This window comes from Thermobia domestica, chromosome 8 (genome assembly GCF_964235325.1).
Source record: "Thermobia domestica chromosome 8, izTheDome1.hap1.1, whole genome shotgun sequence".
Classification (NCBI taxonomy): domain Eukaryota; kingdom Metazoa; phylum Arthropoda; class Insecta; order Zygentoma; family Lepismatidae; genus Thermobia; species Thermobia domestica.
In genome coordinates, this window is record NC_137461.1 from 90818680 (window position 1) to 90843656 (window position 24977).

Below are 24977 nucleotides of genomic sequence, written 5' to 3' on the forward strand. Positions count from 1 at the left end.
GCTACACGAAAGCCAAGGTACGTATTATTGCGAAACTGATCCTGGAGTATGTCCTTATTATCTATATCATTATGACACTAACAAGGTGACAATACATTGTATATGTATTATAGTTAATGACACATAGTTCATAATTTAGCTATCTCCTAAACCTTAATTTATGTTTAATTACAATACTGTCCAAAGTTGAGTGAATATATATGTCCAAAGTTGGAAATTATGTCAGATGTGTGCTTTTCTTTCGTAAAACAAGTTCAAAAGGATATGTTACATGACCAAATTCCTATTACAAATATTGGACCTGAATCTATGATGATGGACTTCAAAATGGTGTACATGATGGCACAATACAGTAAGAAATATTATTATTATTATCCGTTAATTATTATCCGTAAACGGATAATATACTTATACTTGTTATTATTATTATTATTAATATTATTATTATTATTATTATTATTATTATTATTATTATTATTATTATTATTATTATTATTATTAGTTAATGGGGATGTCAGCATCGAGGCCATTTGTCCCCGTCACGACCAACATAATTCCACAACCACGGGCTGTCACAAACAAAGCCAACCCAAGAAACATCATCCACACCCGTTCTCATTATAAACATATTTATCCTGGTGTCACCAGCCGGTATTGCCTCATCAACCTGCATTACAATAAATGCAGTATCCACGGTACACAACGAAGAAATATGATTGGCATTTGGGTGCTCACAAGGGAGTGCTTTTTACCACCCCATGTTGTATATTGCAAATACATTCAAAACATACGTATATATTTACAGTATGTACAAAGGACATTAAATAATTTTTGCACAGATGGGTATAATATTTTTATTAGTTGCAATATAATGATGAAATTGTAAGTGAACATACATTGATCCTCTGGCTTTAAAATGGTAATAATTGTTTTGTTTTTTTCTCATTGTTCATAGCTAAACCACAATGGACACTGAAGTTTACATCAGGATCCGACAACAGGCATAATGAAATTCTTGTTCAAAATCGTTGATGAATCAGCCAAATCAATTCATAGAAATTTGCTTCCAGTTTATGGGGATCACACATTGGTTCTCCTCAACGAAAGATATCTAGAGTTTCCAAATAAGGCCAGAAAATTATGCCCTTTTTTTTCTGGGATAAGTGTGATGTCATTTTCACAAACTTCTTAGAACAGGACTCCTCAATAACAAGGAGTGTTATTGTTCGTCGCTGGATAAGGTACGACATGCTCTCCAGACCAAGAGACCGGGAATACAAGGTAAGGTAATCAAACTCTGTCATGACAATTGCAAGCCTCATACAGCCATGATGACACAGAAGAAAATCATGAAAATTGTATGGAAAGTCGTCCCCTCAGCCTCCTTATAGTCTAGACTTGACTCCTCCCGATTTCTTTCTGTTTGGTCGTCTTAAGGTCCACCTGAAAGTCAAAACAATCGAGAGTAACAAGGTCCTCATTTCTTGCGTGGAACAATGGTGTAAAAAGTCAGCTACTTGAATTTTACCAAAGGCATGGAAAGAACGATGGACAAGATGCGTCACAGCAGATATAGCTTACATTGAGAGACGTAGGTTTGTAGCCAAAGGATCAAAGTTTGCAACAATGTTATCATCTCATTGCAACAATGTTATTATACCCATCTATGCAAAACTTATTGAATCCCCTCGTATATACTGTATGTAATGTATGAGTCAGTCGCTAGATGACTAAGATGAGTAAAAGGACACGGTTTGAGGACAATTCTTACACTTATCATTTCTATGACACTAAAAAGTGTGTCGTTCGTTATTGAATTATTGACTATTAATTGGGAATTTTGATTCATTCTTCTAAAAAACGTTATGTGGAAAAAGTACACAACTAACAAGCATATCTTATCTCTTGTCATTTGGGTTCTCCTAGCTGTGCAAACTCCTGACAATGACAGAGATATTTCAACAGTTACACAAATACTACACATATACTACACACACTACACAAATACTACACAAATGAGTTACACAATTCTTACACTTATCATTTCTATGGCACTAAAAAGTGTGCCGTTCGTTATTGAATTATTGACTATTAATTGGGAATTTTGATTCATTCTTCTAAAAAAACGTTATGTGAAAAAAAGTACACAACTAACAAGCATATCTTATCTCTTGTCATTTGGGTTCTCCTAGCTGTGCACACTCCTGACAATGACAGAGATATTTCAACAGTTACACAAATACTACACATATACTACACACACTACACAAATACTACACAAATGAGTTACACAATTCTTACACTTATCATTTCTATGGCACTAAAAAGTGTGCCGTTCGTTATTGAATTATTGACTATTAATTGGGAATTTTGATTCATTCTTCTAAAAAAACGTTATGTGAAAAAAGTACACAACTAACAAGCATATCTTATCTCTTGTCATTTGGGTTCTCCTAGCTGTGCACACTCCTGACAATGACAGAGATATTTCAACAGTTACACAAATATTACTTATAACTCATGTAATTTGGCCGATTGCTTTATTGTTTGTTGCATTTCAAGATTGATACTTAGTCATTGTAAAACTTAGAATAAATTGTGATTTATTATTTTTATTCTTTAGTTAGGACAAAATGCTTATATTCTTTTCTTTTAGCTCTATTATTAACAACAGCAAAAGACAACCAACGTGAACCTACTCCTCGGCAAGTAAATTTCGTGATTTATAGCTTCGTTGACACGTGCTTGTCCACAGAGTAATTAAGAAGACGAATACAAATGACAATCGTTCATGTGGTGTCTGCTATTTCAAAACCAGGAAAATTATCTTCTCTTTAACAAATTATTCTACGAAAACTGAGAAAATGAGTATTTCTAGTTCTTATCATTATGTGACTTTAATAGTCTGTTTTCATTTTTCAGTTTAACGTATTGCGATTATGCTCTTTAAGTTACGGGAGACGATGATGAAGGAAAGTGAATGATAATGGAAGAATTTGTGGAATGATAATGTGGAAGGAAACGGGAATATGCCTAGGAAACCCATGGACACGATGTTGTCCACCACAAACTTACTTGGTTGGGGATCGAACCAAGGCTCCCATGCACCAGACGTAAACATTCTACCACTGAGCTCCACACGCAACAGTGATACACATATTACATCTAAGATATCTGACAAGGTAGAGACCTTTTCACTGGATATTGTTAACTCATTTCTACCCGTCTGAAATAATGTTTAGCTGAATATTTTGAACTATCTTTCCAAAGATGTTTTAATTTTACACCCACCTATTATAAACTTTCCTTGTGCTTTAAAAATTCAAATCTTTATCATCACCAACAACTTAATACTCCCTTTTTTTTCCTGTCTCAGCAGTAAAAATTTCTCACTCGCCTCCAAGTTCTAATGTGGTTTTCGTACCCAGTTTAGTTTCTTCCTTTGGGAAATTTTTGACTTACATTTTGTAGTTCTTGCTTCTTTTTTTTCCTTTTTTTCCCTCTTAATCTAAAAAAAAATATATGAATATCTCAGAGGAAAAGGGGACAAAGTTTCAGATGCTTTTTGATTCATATTTTTGGAAGGTATATATAACCTTGCTAGTAATAATCTTCTTTCTTCTCGTACCATATTCTTTTTTTTTAAAAAAAATAACGAAAACTTCCTTTTATGACTTTCACTAAGAAATAAGATAGTCATAAAAAATCGCGAAGCGAAAAACCTTTAAAAAATGAAAGATAACAGGAAGATTAGGATTCCTTTTCTTAGTGTAAGATCTCCTCAGCATTTCTTTTCGTTTTTTTTTCTTAAATGAAGAAAGGAAAAAATTGGCATAAATAACGAACGAAATTACTACTCGTTCTCATTTTCTGAACTTCTTAGCAGTTTTTTTTTTCACCGAGAACAGATTTTGGTGAGAAAGCACAGGAGATGAACGGGAGTATTATACCTAAGGATTAACTGTGAAAATTTTTCTCATTTTCAACAGCTTTAAAAAAAAAAAAAAAAAAAAGGAAGAATGGAATTTGAAATGATAAGTAGAAATGGTCAAAGTTCTTATCTGTTGCTGAGGAATTCATTTGCTTTATTTTTCTTTACTTGTTTTTGGTGTGTGTGTGTATGTCTGTGTGAATTTATTGAAGAATGTTTAATGCTGTAACCAGCAAATTGCTTTAGGAGAGTTCATGATTTTTAAAGAGGGACCGGACTTTTTGCATACTGAAATCAAAACCAAAAGTCTTCTTTTAGAATATGAAAGCATTAGTAACTCGCCATAAATAATAATATGCAGAATATATTCTCCTTATTGAAGCATAAGTCTTGACAATGCGACAGTAGTTCTGCGGTAGAGAATTGATCTATGGAGCAAAGTGTCTCTGCTTCTATTCCATACTACGTCTGTGACTTTGTGGTGGACAACATTGTGTGCCTTGGTTCTCTCGGACTTCTGCTCTAGCATTCATAAATTCTCCATATCATCAGTCTCTTTACACGGAAGTTCATAATCTTGGGATGTTAAGCTAAATATTTCATTTCATTTCAAATACTGAAAAAATTCAATTAAATCTGTCACTGAGATCCCTTGTGACTATATAGTTAATGCACGCATTTACGACGCGAGAAACCCGACTTCGATTCCTAACGGAGACTCTTGTGATTAGAATTCCACGTTAAGCTGTAGGTCTAGGTCTCAAATAGCCACGATGCTGCAAAAATGCTAAATTACAATCAAGCCAACCAATTCAATCTATTGCTCTGTGATAGAACGTTCACCACTGGTGTATGGGGTCCTTGGTTCAATCCCAGCTCGCGCCAAATGAACTTTGTGGTTGACAAAAGCAGTATGCATGAGTTTTTTCGGTGTTCTTCCGTTTCCTCCTACTTTCTTCATTCCACTATTTCATTCCACCGTCTCCTTTAGCCTAACCGGCATAATCGTGGGACGTAAAAATCTTAAAGATTTCATCCTCTTTGTAAGCTAAAGGAGGCAGATAGATAATGAGCTAAAAATATTGAAAGGATAGATGGAATTAAAATGTGGAAGGAAACTGGAGAACCCCGAGAAAACCCACAGACACGACGTCGTCTACCAATACTGACATAGCCTGGGATCGAACCAGGGATACCTCCCATTAGAAGTGAGCGCACTCCTACTAAGCTACCTGTCCTCAGTTTTACTTCAGGTGGAAAATGAATATGGAAAGGAGTGGGTAACCCCGTGAAAGCCCACGGATTTAATATTGTTCACCACAAGCTTCCATTATTTGGTGTCGAACTAGCGATCCCTCACACTAGCGCCAACTGCTCTACCGCTGAGCCATCGCGTCTCCCATGAAATAGGAAATTGTTCAGTACAATATTATATCACATACCGTATATCTGAGTTAAAGATTTACATGTCTTACAGGAATTGAAAAGTCATTGATTAAAGATGTAACTCTTAACCATGACAAGACATAAAAGTCTTCCACGCTGACGTAGTGGCTAGCGTACGTGTCCTTAGTTCACGAGGTTCCGGGTTCGATTCTAGGTGGGGGAACATTGAAATTTGAAGGCATTACAGTAGTTCGAATTTCACATTAAACTGCAGATCCACGTCTCATGAGCCTCGGTCTCCGATCCAACAAACCATAACTTAAACTACAAATAAAAGATAAAAATAAAAAGTAACACAGTAAATATAAAATAGCATATAACCATGGACATCTACAGAACTTCAGCTGAGATTTTATAAAGTAAAATATTAGAGCAAGTCATAAACGTAAAAATTATAAGGGCTTTGTATATTTTTTAACTCGAGAGAAAAAAATAATGAGTACAGCTTTTGTGCGCGAATATACTGTTTCCAGAGATAAGCATTTCGCAATGGGGTTTACAAGGTTCTCGCGGGCTCGGGCTCATTATGTTAAATGGGGTTCGTGCTCACTAATTTTAATGAACCTTCTCTAGCTTTGACTCGTAGTCGAACTCGAGCTGGCTATCCTAGATTGTGCTCATAGTTGCTCGAGCTCTCGCTCATTAACCTAATTGGGCTCGGGCTTGTGTTCGCTAAAAGCTCTAGTTCGTGTTCGCTAAAAGCTCTAGCTCAATATCCTCAATGAGGCTCTCATTCGCTTGAGCTCGCGCTCGTTTGGAGTCTGACTCGTGCTTACATGGGTTCACGTGCAACTATTGAGTTCGAGGTTGATAGACTGCAAGAAACGGGTCTCGTGAATTTGGACAATCTTTGCTCCTGTGAAGAAATGAGCGAAAGTTACTTAGTTACAGCTGAATTTTAATTGTCAACTTGTGTCCTTTTCCTTGTTCATCCATAGATACCTCTCTCTACCATTTCTAATAACTATGATGTGTATGCAGAACTTAATGTAATAGTGCAAAATACTGGCACACAACGACAGCCATTTGAAAATAGGAAGAACGTGCAAAAAGTAAATGCGAAATATGCTTGGTCGTGCAGCTGGCGAATATTTTTAGTTCAGGAGATGGTGTTCCTTTTTCTCTTCCACCTGCAGAAGAAGAAGAAGCGATGAGTGCTGCCTACTCACTAGGAGACGAGCACCTGTCAGGCAGGGAGACGCCGTGTAACTTGCTGCAACGCGGGGGAGGCTGAGCTGTGTGATGCGGGTTGTAGGACTTGTGCGTAGGTCACGATGTTCTTTATCGAGCGAAATGTAGGAAGATGCTTAAGTATGCACGTAACTTTTTCATTTTTTTTTGTGTTAGTGTCTGCATATATAAAATAAAAAATATAAATTACAAGTTTCACATAATAGGAAAACATCATATATATATATATATATATATATATATATATATATATATATATATATATATATAGTGAAATAAAAACTAAAATATTTAGTTAAAATGCCTGTAGGTCTTGTAGAAAATTCACATTCAAGCTGCGGCACAAAATGTTCAAAATAAACATAATAATGTATGTACTACCTACGTTTCATAAATGATAATGGAAATCATTTTTGCCAGAAAAAAATTCTATATTGTTATTTATTTCCAAGAGTATTTATTGCCCTCACGACTGTGTCAATTTGTTTCTCCTCTGTTAACTAAAACATAGTTCTGTTTTATAACATGATTTTGCGTGAGAGACCAGGGTTCGATTCCCTGCAGGAGCTCATGTAGTTCGAATTCCACGTTAATCAGTAAGTTCGTCTCATGTAGCGTCGCTGCTGAACGGGACGTTAAACTCAGAATCAACACAATCCTATTTATAATAAAACGTGGTTATTTAACTACTAAGTAAAATTCTATATTTTTGATATCGTTAAGGATATACTAATAAGAAAAAGTTGACTACTACTGGTGTAAAGTGGTAGTCCATTATTATTATTATTATTATTAATATTAATAATAATAATAATAATAATAATAATAATAATAATAATAATAATAATGTTTATTCGGCAGCAAACAGCATACAGCAACTAGTGAGAAAAAAGAAAGAAAGAAAAAGAAAGTCCATGCAAAACTAATTACATCATAAGATTATACGTACATTGTAATATAAAAATACAAATGAAGCTCATATATTAAAAGTAGAATAAAGAATAACAATATATAAATAGGAAAGCAAAAAATTTACAATCAATTGCAAACAAAAATGCTGAAAAATTTTATACTTTATTTTAAAAATTAAAAAATAATTTACGCACCTTCTTGAAACTCTTATGAAACAAATCAAGAACAGGGTAAAAGTTATTAGCTGTTTCTATAGTTCTATATACTGAAGACAATTAAATTTTTGCTCATAAACGGAACAAAATTCCTAATGTTTCTATGAGGAATTTTTAAAGAGAAAAAGTTCTCCAGAACAAAATCACCATGCGGAATAGGGTCCATTTAGTTGTAGTGCGACATCCTCAAATTCGAATTTTAACTAGCTCAGAATTTTGTCCAAATTTTGTCCATTTTTGTCCACCCAAGAAAAAATTTTGTACCATTAAAATAAACGAGGGAGGGCCATTTCAAAATTTGGGGTACTTCGATCACCTGTAGTGCGACATCTTCAAATTCGAATTTTAACTAGCTCAGAATTTTGTCCAAATTTTGTCCATTTTTGTCCACCCAAGAAAAAATTTTGTACCATTAAAATAAACGAGGGAGGGCCATTTCAAAATTTGGCCGAACCATTTAGCTGTAGTGCGACATCTTCAAATTCGAATTTTAAGTAGCTCAGAATTTTGTCCAATTTTTGTCCATTTTTGTCCACCCAAGAAAAAATTTTGTACCATTAAAATAAACGAGGGAGGGCCATTTCAAAATTTGGGCGAACCATTTAGCTGTAGTGCGACATCTTCAATTTCGAATTTTAAGTAGCTCAGAATTTTGTCCAATTTTTGTCCATTTTTGTCCACCCAAGAAAAAATTTTGTAACATTAAAATAAACGACGGAGGGCCATTTCAAAATTTGGCCGAACCATTTAGCTGTAGTGCGACATCTTCAAATTCGAATTTTAAGTAGCTCAGAATTTTGTCCAATTTTTGTCCATTTTTGTCCACCCAAGAAAAAATTTTGTACCATTAAAATAAACGAGGGAGGGCCATTTCAAAATTTGGCCGAACCATTTAGCTGTAGTGCGACATCTTCAAATTCGAATTTTAAGTAGCTCAGAATTTTGTCCAATTTTTGTCCATTTTTGTCCACCCAAGAAAAAATTTTGTAACATTAAAATAAACGACGGAGGGCCATTTCAAAATTTGGCCGAACCATTTAGCTGTAGTGCGACATCTTCAAATTCGAATTTTAAGTAGCTCAGAATTTTGTCCAATTTTTGTCCATTTTTGTCCACCCAAGAAAAAAATTTGTACCATTAAAATAAACGAGGGAGGGCCATTTCAAAATTTGATCGAACCATTTAGCTGTAGTGCGACACCTTCAAATTCGAATTTTAAGTAGCTCAGAATTTTGTCCAATTTTTGTCCATTTTTGTCCACCCAAGAAAAAATTTTGTACAATTAAAATAAACGAGGCAGGGCCATTTCAAAATTTGGCCGAACCATTTAGCTGTAGTGCGACATCTTCAAATTCGAATTTTAAGTAGCTCAGAATTTTGTCCAATTTTTGTCCATTTTTGTCCACCCAAGAAAAAAATTTGTACAATTAAAATAAACGAGGCAGGGCCATTTCAAAATTTGGCCGAACCATTTAGCTGTAGTGCGACATCTTCAAATTCGAATTTTAAGTAGTTCAGAATTTTGTCCAATTTTTGTCCATTTTTGTCCACCCAAGAAAAAATTTTGTACCATTAAAATAAACGATGGAGGGCCATTTCAAAATTTGGGCGAACCATTTAGCTGTAGTGCGACATCTTCAATTTCGAATTTTAAGTAGCTCAGAATTTTGTCCAATTTTTGTCCATTTTTGTCCACCCAAGAAAAAATTTTGTACCATTAAAATAAACGAGGGAGGGCCATTTCAAAATTTGGGCGAACCATTTAGCTGTAGTGCGACATCTTCAAATTCGAATTTTAAGTAGCTCAGAATTTTGTCCAATTTTTGTCCATTTTTGTCCACCCAAGAAAAAAATTTGTACAATTAAAATAAACGAGGGAGGGCCATTTCAAAATTTGGGCGAACCATTTAGCTGTAGTGCGACATCTTCAAATTCGAATTTTAAGTAGCTCAGAATTTTGTCCAATTTTTGTCCATTTTTGTCCACCCAAGAAAAAATTTTGTACCATTAAAATAAACGAGGGAGGGCCATTTCAAAATTTGGCCGAACCATTTAGCTCGAGTGTGACGTCTTCAAATTCGAATTTTAAGTAGCTCAGAATTTTGTCCAATTTTTGTCCATTTTTGTCCACCCAAGAAAAAATTTTGTACCATTAAAATAAACGAGGGAGGGCCATTTCAAAATTTGGCCGAATCATTTAGCTGTAGTGCGACATCTTTAAATTCGAATTTTAATTAGCTCAGAATTTTGTCCAAGTTTTGTCCATTTTTGTCCACCCAAGAAAAAAATTTGTACCATTAAAATAAACGAGCGAGGGCCTTTTCAAAACTTGGGACATTTCGATCACCTGTAGTGCGACATCTTCGAATTCGAATTTTAAATAACTTAGAATTTTGTCCAATTTTTGTCTCTAGTGCAGTTTCAAAATTTTTCCACTTGCATCACTTGTAGTGATAAAGTTCGAATTCTAGTTTTAATTATTTAAAATTTAGTCTAGGTTTAGTTCACTTTTGTAACACCATGAAAAAATTTTGTACTATTCAATTTAAGAATAGAGGGCAATTACAAACGACGGAGGGTCATTTCAGGATTTGGCCAATTCGATGTCTTGTAGTGCGACAATATTTAAATCCTAATTTTAATTAACTCATAATTTTGACAATGCGTGTACGTTGTTGTAGAACCAAAAATAATTTTGTAATATTTAAAAGAACGAATTAGGGACATTTTTAAATTTTAGCCACATGGATTATTTGTAGTGCAACATCTTTAAATTAAAGCTTTTAACAAGCTTACAATTTTGTCTAAATTTTGTACTTTCTTCTATCACCAGTAAAAGATTTTCAACAATTTAGATAAACATCAAGGGGTCATTTCAAAGTTTGGCCTATTCGAACACCTGTAGTGTGACATCTTCATAGTGATATCAACCTGTTCGGCTCGGCAGGAGCCATCTCGGTTGCGATAAGCCATCGGCTCAGCTCAGACGACCCATCGGCTCGACTCAGGTTAGCCACGGCTTGGGTCGGTTCGGCTCACGTGAGCCAAGGGCTCGGTTTGATTCGGCGGAATTAAGTCATCAACTCGAACCGGCTCAGTTGCGACGAACCACCGGCTCAGTTCGGCTCGGCTCAGGTGAGCCATCATCTCTCTTTTTCTCGACTCGGCTGAGCTCATGTGAGACATCGGCTCGGACCGGCTCGGTTTTGAGATCTGTTGGCTCGGCTCAATTCTCGGTTGGGCTCGGTAGTGACTTAACCGTGAGCCGAGCCGCTCGAGTCGTTAACAACACTATCATATTCGAATGTTATGTAGCTCAGAACTTAGGGAATTTTTACTATCAACAAAACTTTTGTAAAATTCAAATAAACGTGGAAGAGTCATTTCAAATTTGGCCAATTAGATCACCTGTAGTGTGACCATCTTCAAATTCTGAATTCAAAATGCCGAATTACCATTAACTTGGAATGCCACCAATTCGTATTAAAGAATTAAGAACAACAGCGTTCTCTACGAGTTTTGCACCTTCAGAAAATGTAGAAATTTTATTTTGTACCCTCGCCGTTAATGAGAAATTCCTAATTAAAAATGGGGAATTACCATTAACTTGGAACACCACCAGCGTCTTCTACGAGTTTTGCACCCTCCGAAAATGTCGTATTTCATTTTGTACCCTCGCCGTTAACGAGAAATTCCGAATTACCATTAACTTGGAACGCCACTATTTTGTACTGAATAATTAAGAACACCAGCGTCTTCTACGAGTTTTGCACTCTCCGAAAATGTCGATATTTCATTATGTACCCTCGCTGTTAATGAGAAATTCCTAATTCAAAATGCCGAATTTCCATTAGCTTGGAACGCCATCAATTCGTATTGAAGAACCAAGAATACCAGCGTTTTCTACAAGTTTTGCACGCACAGAAAATGTTGATATTTCATTTTGTAACCTCACAGTTAATGAGAAATTCCAAATTCAGAATGCCGAAATAACATTAACCTGGAAAGCCAACAACACATTTCGAAGAAATAACAACATAAGAGTCTTCTGCCGTTTTAGCATTTTCAGAAAATGTGAATAATGAGAAATTTAAAGTTCAAAATGCCGAATAATCATTAATTTGGAATGCCACCAATTCGTATTGCAGAACTAAGAACACTTCTACGTCTTCTACGAGTTTTATATTCTCTGAAACTGTCGATATTTCATTTTGTACCCTTACAGTTAATGAGAAATTTTCAATTTAAAGTGCCTAATTATCATTAACTTGAAACAGCACGAACTCATTTTGAAGAAATAAGATAAGCGTTTCCTATGAGTCCTGCTCCGTCAGAAAATGCCGATAATTCGTTTTGTGTCTTGTCAGTTAACGAGGAATTCAAATTCAACATGTCACAAATCACATTTTGTCTACAGTAAAACAACATATTTTAGCAAAAGGATAGTTTAGTAATGAATAATTAATTAAACTGTACTAATACGTAGATATTATGTTACAAGATAGTTCAATTAATTACGTTAAAATATGACTAAGTATACTGATAAAGTACATTATTTTATTATTAGCATAGGTGAAAGTGGATCTGAAAAGGAAGAGGACACATGAGGTCTCGCTGTTCCCTGTACCTATCCTTGTCAATTGTATTTTTTTTTTTTTTTTTTTTTTTAGGAAATAGAGAGTGCCATAGATATTGTCATTAACTTTTAACGCCATAGATAGTTTTTGGAAGCGGGGTAACGGCGTCCACTTGCGTTCCCCTTCACTTTTACATCCAATTGTTTGCTCGAAGTTATTTCGATGTGCAAAACTCGTAGAATAAGCTGGTGTTCTTAATTCTTCAAAATGAGTTGGTGGCGTTCCAAGTTAATGGTAATTCGGCATTTTGAATGTTGAATTTCTCATTAACTGTGAGAGTACAAAATAAATTATCGACATTTTCTAAGGGTGCAAAACTTGTAGAAGACGCTGGTGCTTTAATTCTTCAGTACAAATTAATGGCGTTCCAAAATAATGGTAATTCGGCATTTTGAATTAGGAATTTCTCATTAACTATCGGGGTACAAAACGAAATATCGACATTTTCTGAGGGTGAAAAACTCGTAGAGGACGCTGTTGTTCTTAATACTTTAATGCGAATTGGCGGCATTCCAAGTTAATTGTAATTCGGCATTTTGAATTCGGAATTTCTCATTAACTGTCAGATACAAACTACATATCGACATTTTCTGCGGGTACAAAATCGTAGAAGACATTGGTGTTCTTTATTCTTCAATACAAATTGGTGGTTTTCCAAGTTAATGGTAATTCGGCATTTTGAATTTTAATTTTCTCATTTACTGGGAGGGTTCAAAATGAAATATAGACATCTTCGGAGGGTGCAAAGCTCGTGGAAGACGCTGGTGTTCTTAATTCTTCAGTACGAAATAGTGGCGTTCCAAGTTAATGGTAATTCGGCATTTTGAATTTGGAATTTCTCATTAACTGTGAGGGTACAAAATGAAATATCGACATTTTCTGCAGGTGCAAAACTCGTAGAACACGCTGGTGTTCTTAATTCTTTGAAACGAGTTGGTGGCGTTCCAAGTTAATGGTAATTCGGAAAATGAAATATTGGTATTTTCTGAGGGTGCAAAACTCGTAGAAAACGCTGATGTTTTTAATTCTTTAATACGAATTGGCGGCGTTAAAAGTTAATGGTAATTCGACGTTTTGAATTTTAGATTTCTCATTAACTGTGAGGGTACAAAATGAAATATCGACATTTTGTGAAAGTGCAAAACTCGTAGATGACACTGATATTGTTAATTCTTCGAAATGAGTTTGTCAAGTGCCCCAAATTTTGAAATGGCCCTCCCTCGATTATTTTAATGGTGCAAAATTTTTTCTTGGGTGGACAAAAATTGGCAAAAATTGGACAAAATTCTAAGCTAGTTAAAATTCGAATTTGAAGATGTCGCACTACAGGTGATCGAAGTACCCCAAATTTTGAAATGGCCCTCCCTCGTTTATTTTAATGGTACAAAATTTTTTCTTGGGTGGACAAAAATGGACAAAAATTGGACAAAATTCTGAGCTACTTAAAATTCGAATTTGAAGATGTTGCACTACAGCTAAATGGTCGGCCAAATTTTGAAATGGCCCTCCCCATTTATTTTAATGGTACAAAATTTTTTCTTGGGTGGACAAAAATGGACAAAAATTGGACAAAATTCTGAGCTAATTAAAATTCGAATTTGAAGATGTCGCACTACAGCTAAATGGTTCGGCCAAATTTTGAAATGGCCCTCCCTCGTTTATTTTAATGGTACAAAATTTTTTCTTGGGTGGACAAAAATGGACAAAAATTGGACAAAATTCTGAGCTACTTAAAATTCGAATTTGAAGATGTCGCACTACAGCTAAATGGTTCGCCCAAATTTTGAAATGGCCCTCCCTCGTTTATTTTAATTGTACAAAATTTTTTCTTGGGTGGACAAAAATGGACAAAAATTGGACAAAATTTTGAGCTACTTAAAATTCGAATTTGAAGATGTCGCAAGACAGCTAAATGGTTCGGCCAAATTTTGAAATGGCCCTGCCTCGTTTATTTTAATTGTACAAAATTTTTTCTTGGATGGGCAAAAATGGACAAAAATTGGACAAAATTCTGAGCTACTTAAAATTCGAATTTGAAGATGTCGCACTACAGCTAAATGGTTCGGCCAAATTTTGAAATGGCCCTCCCTCGTTTATTTTAATGGTACAAAATTTTTTCTTGGGTGGACAAAAATGGACAAAAATTGGACAAAATTCTGAGCTACTTAAAATTCGAATTTGAAGATGTCGCACTACAGCTAAATGGTTCGGCCAAATTTTGAAATGGCCCTCCCTCGTTTATTTTAATGGTACAAAATTTTTTCTTGGGTGGACAAAAATGGACAAAAATTGGACAAAATTCTGAGCTACTTAAAATTCGGATTTGAAGGTGTCGCACTACAGCTAAATGGTTCGGCCAAATTTTGAAATGGCCCTCCCTCGTTTATTTTAATGTTACAAAATTTTTTCTGGGGTGGACAAAAATGGACAAAATTTGGACAAAATTCTGAGCTACTTAAAATTCGAATTTGAAGATGTCGCACTACAGCTAAATGGTTCGGCCAAATTTTGAAATGGCCCTCCCTCGTTTATTTTAATGGTACAAAATTTTTTCTTGGGTGGACAAAAATGGACAAAATTTGGACAAAATTCTGAGCTAGTTAAAATTCGAATTTGAAGATGTCGCACTACAGGTGATCGAAGTACCCCAAATTTTGAAATGGCCCTGCCTCGTTTATTTTAATGGTACAAAATTTTTTCTTGGGTGGACAAAAATGGACAAAAATTGGACAAAATTCTGAGCTAGTTAAAATTCGAATTTGAAGATGTCGCACTACAACTAAATGGACCCTGCAGAATAACATGAAAAAAATTCAAGTCAAAGAGCCGACGCCTGTCACACAGAAGGGTAAGATTAAGATCCACCCTTATGTCTGACAGGCTCGCCCATCCTATTTCTTTAAATTTCCGTTTTAACCAGGCTAGGAATGAATTTTGAACTGATTCAATTGAGGAACTAAAATATTTTGCTTCACTATTCCAAATTACCGTAGAATATTCAAGATGAGACCTAACATTGCACATATAGAGAATTTTACAGGTGTTAATATTAGCATTCGACATAACCATTTCAACATTGTTAAACTCTTTCTAGCTTTGGAGGTTGCAACCTGAAGATTTTTCTGAAAAAGCAATTTTTCATCTAATATTACCCCTAAATCTCTAACATGCTTGACGAATTGATTTCCTATCCTGTATTTGAAGATTAAAGGGTTAGCTTTCCTTGAAAATGTTATTCCTTGCGTTTTATTAAAGTTTAGGAGTAGGGAATTCTCTTCGGACCATTTCACTATGACATCTATATTTTTTGCAAAGTATCTTAATAATAATAATAATAATAATAATAATAATAATAATAATAATAATAATAATAATAATAATAATAATAATAATATAAATGTGTCATTAGATTATTGCATACAAAGTAGTCCCAGAGCCATTAAATTTTGCTTGATGATAGATCTTGAACAGTTTTTATTTTTCGATTTGCATTTCGAAGACAGCGTCAAAATGTAGGCTCGTTTCTCAAGAACGCCTTCTCTGTATGCAACCAACATTATACATTTGTTATTGGGTTTACATAAAAGGAGATGATAAACGCGGAGACGGTTGTGGGAATATTCCCTTTAAAACATAGGGCAGCGGGGGGCTCAGTAGTAGAGCGTTCACCTCTGGTGCATGTAGTCCTTCGTTCGATCCTAGCTTGCGCCAAGTGGCTTTTGTGGTGAACAAACACTGTGTGCGTGGGTTTTCTCGGGATTCTCCCATTTGCTCCTTCTTTCTCCATTCAACCATTTTCATTCATCTCTCTTCAACGTCTCCTTTAGCCTAGCCGGCGTAATCGTGGGACGTAAAACGTAAAGATTTCATTTCATCTTTTCCCTTTAAGACATTCTTCTTCTCCTTTATTTATCCAGGTTCTGAATTAAAACCCGACAAAGAAGGGTACTCACAGTTAGTGTTAAATTATTCTTTGCTCTCTTTAGCAGCTGAAAACGATTTTCTCCTTGTTGTCTGAAGCTAGGGCTATCACTTGTCTAGTTTTCCTAGGCTGAAGTTTTGCGTTGGTAAACTTATAGGTATTTTTTTTTTTTTTTTTTAATGAAGCGGTATATCTATAGCGATGTTACAATCCTCGAGCAACACTTCTGCATATTTCATGTTGGTATTGAGCCTTACGCTCGGAAAAAAATAAAAATAAACATGCTACCGTTGCACCTAAACAAGCCAGTTAATGAAGACATTTGGCGTTACACAATTTTGTTCTTTTGTTAAGACAAACAAACATATGATTTACACACTTCTTTTCCTTTTTATTTACTATGTTTCTACCCAAGAGGAATATAATTAATGTGTTTGCATACTTACGCTTTTAATAATGCAAACAAAATATGTTATTAGCCTTCGATACACTTCTAATTATGTATCTATGAATTGTGTGACGTACAAAAGGAAATAAATATGATATGTTGTTTGATGTAAATACCTATAAAAGGAAAAGCGGGTGGGAATGTGACTGTCCTCGTTTTTTTCGCCCACATTAACCGATAGAAAGAGAAAAAGAAAAAGAAATCCAAATAAACGACCGATAAGATAATACATTGAGATATTTTATCAGTTCACACAGCTGACGGTTCATTCCGCTATTATTATTTTTATACATGGAAGAATTGCCCGTCACCCTCAAAAGAGAAAATAACATACATATACACATACACATGCACATTATATATATATATATATATATGTTATAGAGTACATATATATACGTACTCCATAACACATATAGAACCAACCAACCGACCCACAGAGGAAAATAGCATATCAGAAGCGGCCACAATAAACAACAGCAGTTCTGGCTCTGTGTCGATGGCTGGGGTCCCGTGATAAATGGCAGAACGGGAGTAAGCAGGGTTTTGGTACGATCTGACAGACCGAACCATTCTCACACCAATCACTTGGCTTGTCATGTTCCCGCGATAGTGCTGCGGAACTAATCAGTCATTTGTCACTAGATCGAAGTATAATGGATGGGACGGGAATCGAATTTTGGCATTGATCTCCCTATGCAAGGTAACGCAACTGGAATTGCGTTCGAAATTCATACACACTATATGTTTACTAGTTCTATTATTATTATTATTATTATTATTATTTTGTACGAATAAATAACAAATGGAACCTCTATAAATGTGATAGCTATGCAACTTGTTTAGCTTGCTAGATATGCACATTGCCGCTTTTCAAGGATATATCATTAAATATTCTACTGTATACTATACGGTATGATGAGGGTAGTAAAATAAGTAGCACTGTAATGCGTAATTAGAATATATAAATTCGAAGTCTGGTTAATAATAATTCTTCAATAATATTACCTGTAATGATAAAAAAAAATCCAAAGAGAGATATATATTCTATATTAACTGAGAGACCTTATTGAACTGAACAGAATTATATGCGTCAGTATAAATTGTTATGCGTAGTTTTCGAGAAAATCGACAACAAACTAATTTGCATGGCACTAAAAATAAGTAATTCTTGGCCAAAACTAACATCTATCTTGGTTTAATTCCCGGTGGAGCTAATATGATTCACATGAAACGTTAAGTTGTAGATCCATGTCTTATATAACCTCGCTGCTGAAAGGGATGCAAAACTAAATCAATCAATCAATAACAGGTTCAATAATACGCCACCCATTAAGGTGAATTCATTATTACATTAACAAATATATATATATATATATATATATATATATATATATATATATATATATATATATATATATATATATATATCTTTCAATTAATATTTTCAGAGTTAATAAATCACTTCAAGAAACTGCATGATTGTGTGCCATGTTGCACAAGAGATGAAACAAGACACTAAACAAGAATCTTTCTTGTCATCTCGATTCTAGAAAGATTTTCCCCTCTTGTTTTGCAAATTTATGCTTTTTTTTTTTGTTTGTTTGTTTATTTCACCTAGAAGTTAATTAGAATCCTTCCGTCTGCGAAGTAGGCCCGTAGCCATCTCAAAAATGTAGGGGGCGCGGCTGAAGTTAGGGGAGGGGGCGATCCAACCGTATTGTAGTTCATTTGCAAGCCTTCCGTGAAAATTTTAAGGAGCCAGCAAAAATTTAGGAGGGGGCCTAGACCCGCCTGGATAGGGGACCTGTTACGAAGGATGTGATATAAAAACACTTAAACCATATTTACTGTTGGAGTATATTGTGTAACGACTTGCGTATCTTTAAAATTTGATAAATGCTCTTTATTATGTTCGTGCAATCACTTTATCTGTTTATAGTTTTTTTTTAATTAGGAATCATGTAACACTAAAACAATGTTCGAGTTTTAAGGCTTGGGTCAATTATTATTCCCCAGGAGACTCGTGAAATTTTTCGTCTCGAAAATGGGTTAAGAAAGCCAGAAATATTAGCGTTAACTCGTTCACTCCCACTTGACTCCATATGGCGTCATTCATACCTATTGCTGTGTACCATTAAGAGTCTTCATCCCGGTGAAATTAAAATACCGCTAATTTTACAGTAATTATGTGATATCTTCAAATAAATAAAAGATAGTTGAAATATAGAACAAGAGCGCCCTAGACAATATTATTTTGCGTGAGGTACCGTTATCACAAGTCACCTAGTGGCTTTCCGTTTTCAGCTGTTTAGAAACGCGAAAATAAATGCCGATTTTCAAAATGGCTCGAAATCGAAAGCAGATAAGTGAGTAGTGATAACGGATTCTCATATAAAATAATATTGTCTAGGGCGCTCTTGTTCCATATTTCAATTATCTTTTATCTATTTGAAGATATCACATAATTACTGTAAAATTAGCGGTATTTTAATTTCGCCGGGAGGAAGACTCTTAACGCCATTTGGCGTCAAGAGGTAGTTCTCATTCTAGACATTCTCTGTAAAATGGCACGCAGGTATTAAGAGGTCTGCACTTCGGACCTACAAAGCATTCGCTGCGCCTCGAAGAACCACTATGTGTTAAAGCCACAACTTTTCAGGAGAAGCAAAAAACATTTCGAACTCTTTAAAATTTTGCCAAACACACACGGAAACACTAGAAAAATATAATAAAATTGGTTCTGCGTATATTATGCACTGGATATTGTTGTAGCTTGCTTCAACAGTATTAAATTACTATTTCTGTTTTCAGGTAGCACCTTTTGCATCTTTACAAGAACATAGAGGATTTGTATATATTAATCAATGCGTATGTGATAAGAATATTTCAATTCAATCTATAATTTTTCATTGTTGTGGCGAAACAATTGAATATTAACTTATGACATTACAAGGAACGCTGCCTGACAGCTTTGTGGTTTATTTGCACGACATAACTCATTTTTGACAAAAATGTCACATAGCAGTTCTTCGAGGCGCAGCGACGATCGGGCCCTGGCCGGGCTTGGGCAGTAAATTTTTAAATATACAACCATTTTTCTCGGGCCTAACTTTGTAAATTTTCTGTACAACGATATTTATTGGACCGTTCTTCCTGGAGAACTTTCAAAGCACAACTGCAAAATTAAACCTCTAATTGCTGTAAATAAAAATGCAATTTTGAGTTAATTATTAAGTTTCTGTAGTTCGGGCTTATTTCGGGCTCATTTGATTATCACACGAGCTTGGGCCTAAAAGCTAAAACATTTCAAACTCGGGTCGGGTTTTACATTATGAATTCACGGGCCGGGCAGGACCGAGCTAAAAATTCCGGCCCGTGCCGACGTCTAGCAGATATAGATCTCTTATACTCTGGTGATACACAGTGTTGGCCTGGTCATTTTCTGTAGTGTGCTTGGTTTCCGCTAGATGTAGCTAGTTTGTTGCAATAGGTGGCACATTGGGTTGGGATACTGAAATCAAGGTGACAGCAAAAGAGTTAATAGTTTACGTACTCCACCATTTATCATGTAGTTGAACGTTCATGCTAGCTATCAAGTTCCCGTCATGAACTGAAATAAATAAATAAGTCATAGTTTAAACTATCAATACACCAAAATGTTAAATTAAATTATTCACTTTTGATTTGTTCATCAATTTTATACGTATTTGGAATTATATGTGACGAAGTGATTAATGTATTTTCGTTTTTGTTGCACAAGACTTGGATATTTGATTCTTGGTAGTAGCTTATATGATTCAGTATTCAACGTTAATGTATGGACCCACAATTTTGAGGTTCAAAAGATATATTAAACTCCCAACAATTTTTCACACTTCTAACCTTATTGCCAAATATTATACTCAAACCTACCATATACCAAGTGAGGTACGTAGAATTTCATCAATGGATAGTTCATTCTGCCAAGTTCATATCGTTTCATGATTTTTGTATACGCATTTTAACATAATAAATGCTTATTGTTTTATAACATCTTGTTGAAAGGAGATTGAAAATCGGACTCTCCTCTGCGAAAGCCACTGCATAAATTAATTTACAACATCTGAACAACTGTAACATACAAGTATTACATAAAACAGTTATTCCTATGAATTTCGTATAAGCAAGCATTAATAATTCGTAGCCATAATCCGCTGAGCTAGTGGCTAGTGCATGTCCTTTTGGTCCAATTGGTACTAGGTTCGATTCTTGACGGAAAAGAACAAAAATAAAGGACCCCGCACTTTTCTTATGGAAAGTGGCTTTCGGCTAATGTTGTTGAAACTTCGCTGGTTGATAGTTCTTAACATGTGGATCAAAAGTCTCAATGGGCACAAAGACCGAAATCCACTCCTTCCCCCCAAAAAACCGCCTCCAAGTAGCTGGGGGGATTGAACTGATTTCAGCATGTAAAACAATTTGTTGTTTTAATCAACTCAACAAGGACCCCAAACAACCACATGTTAGACTATCAAACTACCCCACTTGACACCGCCCTTTTCCCCCACATATTTCCCCCCGCGAATTACCTTACGGATGTTCCATATTACTGTCGTTTATAGTTGCGCGTATGTGTTGAAATGCCTACAATTTTTGTCTCACCGACGATATAATGGGTTTCACGTATCACTGATTACGAATCTGAGGTGAGAGTTCTAGAATTCAAGATGGAGGATCAATATGGCGGATCAGAAACACAAAACTCCTGAATGTAGCCACAAATAGCTGTTTAGTAGGGTATTTTGGGTCGTTGGTTACGAATCTGAGGTCAAAATTCTTGAATTCAAGATTGCAGATCCAATGTGGTGGATAAAAACGTTGAAGCCACAAATCGTAGTAGATTAGAGTGTTTTTAGATCGCTGTTTAAGTACGCAACATTCCTTGATACTTCAGCCACCATGTAGAATTATTCTGCACCCTTGCCCTTTACCAAAACCCACCACAGATATCTTAATGCTGAACGGTGTTAAAATAATTCATCAATTATCTGTTCATTATTTTCATCATTTCGGTTTGCAGCATCTAATGTGGTACTTAGCAATGAGTCATCGGGATATCTAATATTCTGTAAATGTCGTGCATGGCCTAAATACCACAAGACACTTGCAACGTGCGCACATGTATCTAATGTACGAGCACCGCTTTGACATATACAGTAGTAACCTTGAATAACATTTTTATCATAATCCTGGTCATTGTGTTTGTAGACGGAAGATACCGCGATGCAATTCCTTTACTGGAATATTTAGGAATTGATCATAGAATGCCCGCACTCCTACTACCACGTGAAAGACAACTATCAACAGAAGATGCGAATACTTCTCGACTAGTTACTAAAAGACGATGGATAGTCGAAGCAAGAAACGGGCATCTAAGGTTTGTTTTTAAGTTTCTAGCACAAACATTGAATCTGCAACATGCAAAGAAACTGAATAGTTTTTATCGCATAGCTGGAGCTATTTTGAACAGATACCATCCCGTTATTTTCATGCAAGATGCAACCATTGAATTAGCTAGAGAAATGAGAAATAGGTCAATCATGCCGAACGTTGTTAAAGCAAGAGTGGAGGTAAATAATCTTATTAGAAGTAACGGTCAATGGGTACCGCTGAATCATCAAGGCCTAATTGATTTCTCTGTACTTAACTTAAACTACTTACGAGATTTGACTGTAGGCACATATCAAGTAGATCTCTCATCCTCTTACGTCCAAGATAAACTAATACGAGATAAGGATGAGCAATTCCAGCTTGACGAAAACGTAACTGAACCGGGATTCCTGCGCATACGTCTCTACTCAAGGTTCCGCAATGCAACTAAGCATCAAGTTTTCATAGCATATGTAGCCAATGATGAAGATGACCAGGATTATGATCAAAATGTTATTCAAGGTTACTACTGTATATGTCAAAGCGGTGCTCGCACATTAGATACATGTGCGCACGTTGCAAGTGTCTTGTGGTATTTAGGCCATGCACGACATTTACAGAATATTAGATATCCCGATGACTCATTGCTAAGTACCACATTAGATGCTGCAAACCGAAATGATGAAAATAATGAACAGATAATTGATGAATTATTTTAACACCGTTCAGCATTAAGATATTTGTGGTGGGTTTTGGTAAAGGGCAAGGATGCAGAATAATTCTACATGGTGGCTGAAGTATCAAGGAATGTTGCGTACTTAAACAGCGATCTAAAAACACTCTAATCTACTACGATTTGTGGCTTCAACGTTTTTATCCACCACATTGGATCTGCAATCTTGAATTCAAGAATTTTGACCTCAGATTCGTAACCAACGACCCAAAATACCCTACTAAACAGCTATTTGTGGCTACATTCAGGAGTTTCGTGTTTCTGATCCGCCATATTGATCCTCCATCTTGAATTCTAGAACTCTCACCTCAGATTCGTAATCAGCGATACGTGGAACCCATTATATCGTCGGTGAGACCAAAACTGTAGGTATTTCAAAACATACGCGCAACTATAAACGACAGTAATATGGAACATTCGTAAGGTAATTCGCGGGGGGGGGATATGTGGGGGAAAAGGGCGGTATCAAGTGGGGTAGTTTGATAGTCTAACATGTGGTTGTTTGGGGTCCTTGTTGAGTTGATTAAAACAACAAATTGTTTTACAAGGTTAAATCAGTTCAATCCCCCCAGCTACTTGGAGGCGGTTTTTTGGGGGGAAGGAGTGGATTTCGGTCTTTGTGCCCATTGAGACTTTTGATCCACATGTTAAGAACTATCAACCAGCGAAGTTTCAACAACATTAGCCGAAAGCCACTTTCCATAAGAAAAGTGCGGGGTCCTTTCTTAATCATTCACTTTAATTAATCAACCATTTCCTTTAGCCTAAATATCATAACCGTATCGATGTTGTCCACCACAAACTTACCTAGCCGGGAATCGAATGAAGGATTCCACACACTACAGGTAAGCGCTCTATCTAACTCCGCCTTCCTCCATCGGCATCATAATGGAGTTAAGAGTCTTCCTCCCGGCGAAATTAAAATACCGTTAATTTTACAGTAATTATGTGATATCTTCAAATAGATAAAAGATAATTGAAATGTGGAACAAGAGCACCCTAGACAATATTATTTTACATGAGAAACCGTTATCACCACTCACTTATCTGCTTTCGATTTCGAGCCATTTTGAAAATCGGCATTTATTTTCGCGTTTCTAAATTGCTGAAAACGGAAAACCACTAGGTGACTTGTGATAACGGTACCTCATGCAAAATAATATTGTCTAGGGTGCTCTTGTTCCATATTTCAATTATCTTTTAACTATTTGAAGATATCACATAATTACTGTAAAATTAGCGGTGTTTTAATTTCGCCGGGATGAAGACTCTTAAGATTCGTGTTAACATCGTATATTCTTTGCAGTTTGAATCACAAACACTTTTAAGAACGTTAGCATAGTTGGGAAGATTTGAGATGAATTTTATTATCACATTTCACAGGGACACATGGTTTTTTACTTATGCGTGTTTAATTAACCTCTTCTACGCTCTATCATTATTACTATTACTATTATCTTTTCGGTCCTCTTCTATGTAACTGAACTATGAAAGGTTCTCGAGCTCACCAAATATAAAAAATTGAGGGGTTCCACTCTAGAAAACTGTTTTTCACTTGATATATGCTATAAGCCCACAACTTAGTTTTGTTTAAATACAGCATTACAGCAACTTTGAACCACATCAGAGGAAAAAAAAAAGTACTCAATTTTAAATAACCATAAATCTATATTGATTTCTCTTCTGTACTTCTGTACAGGAAATTAAAGAAGAGAAGATTATTTTAACCTACCCTCCAGTACATGTGGCTGCAACATGAACAATATAGATGTAATTGCGAAGGTGACAAATTTTCGTTGAGATCTTATTCCCTGTCTCGTGGGAAACAAACTGATCACCGTATGTGTCTTTATACATGTAGATACTTTGATTCCCCCCCCCCTTCCCTCTCTCTGAATGAAGTGACCTCTTCATAGTTCTTCTCCCCCTGACATTGTGCCGTGGCCCATTGTCCTCCTGCGCCAGGCAGTTTCTGCATCCGGTGACAATCGAGGCTCCAGCGTGATGTATGGGACGAGAGCGATGCGGTTGGTGCAAGGTGATTTGCGCCATGCATACATGAATATTTTATGTGGTACACAGACTACAGCGTGACAGCAACGGAGCGAGAGCTGGACCATATTCCAGATT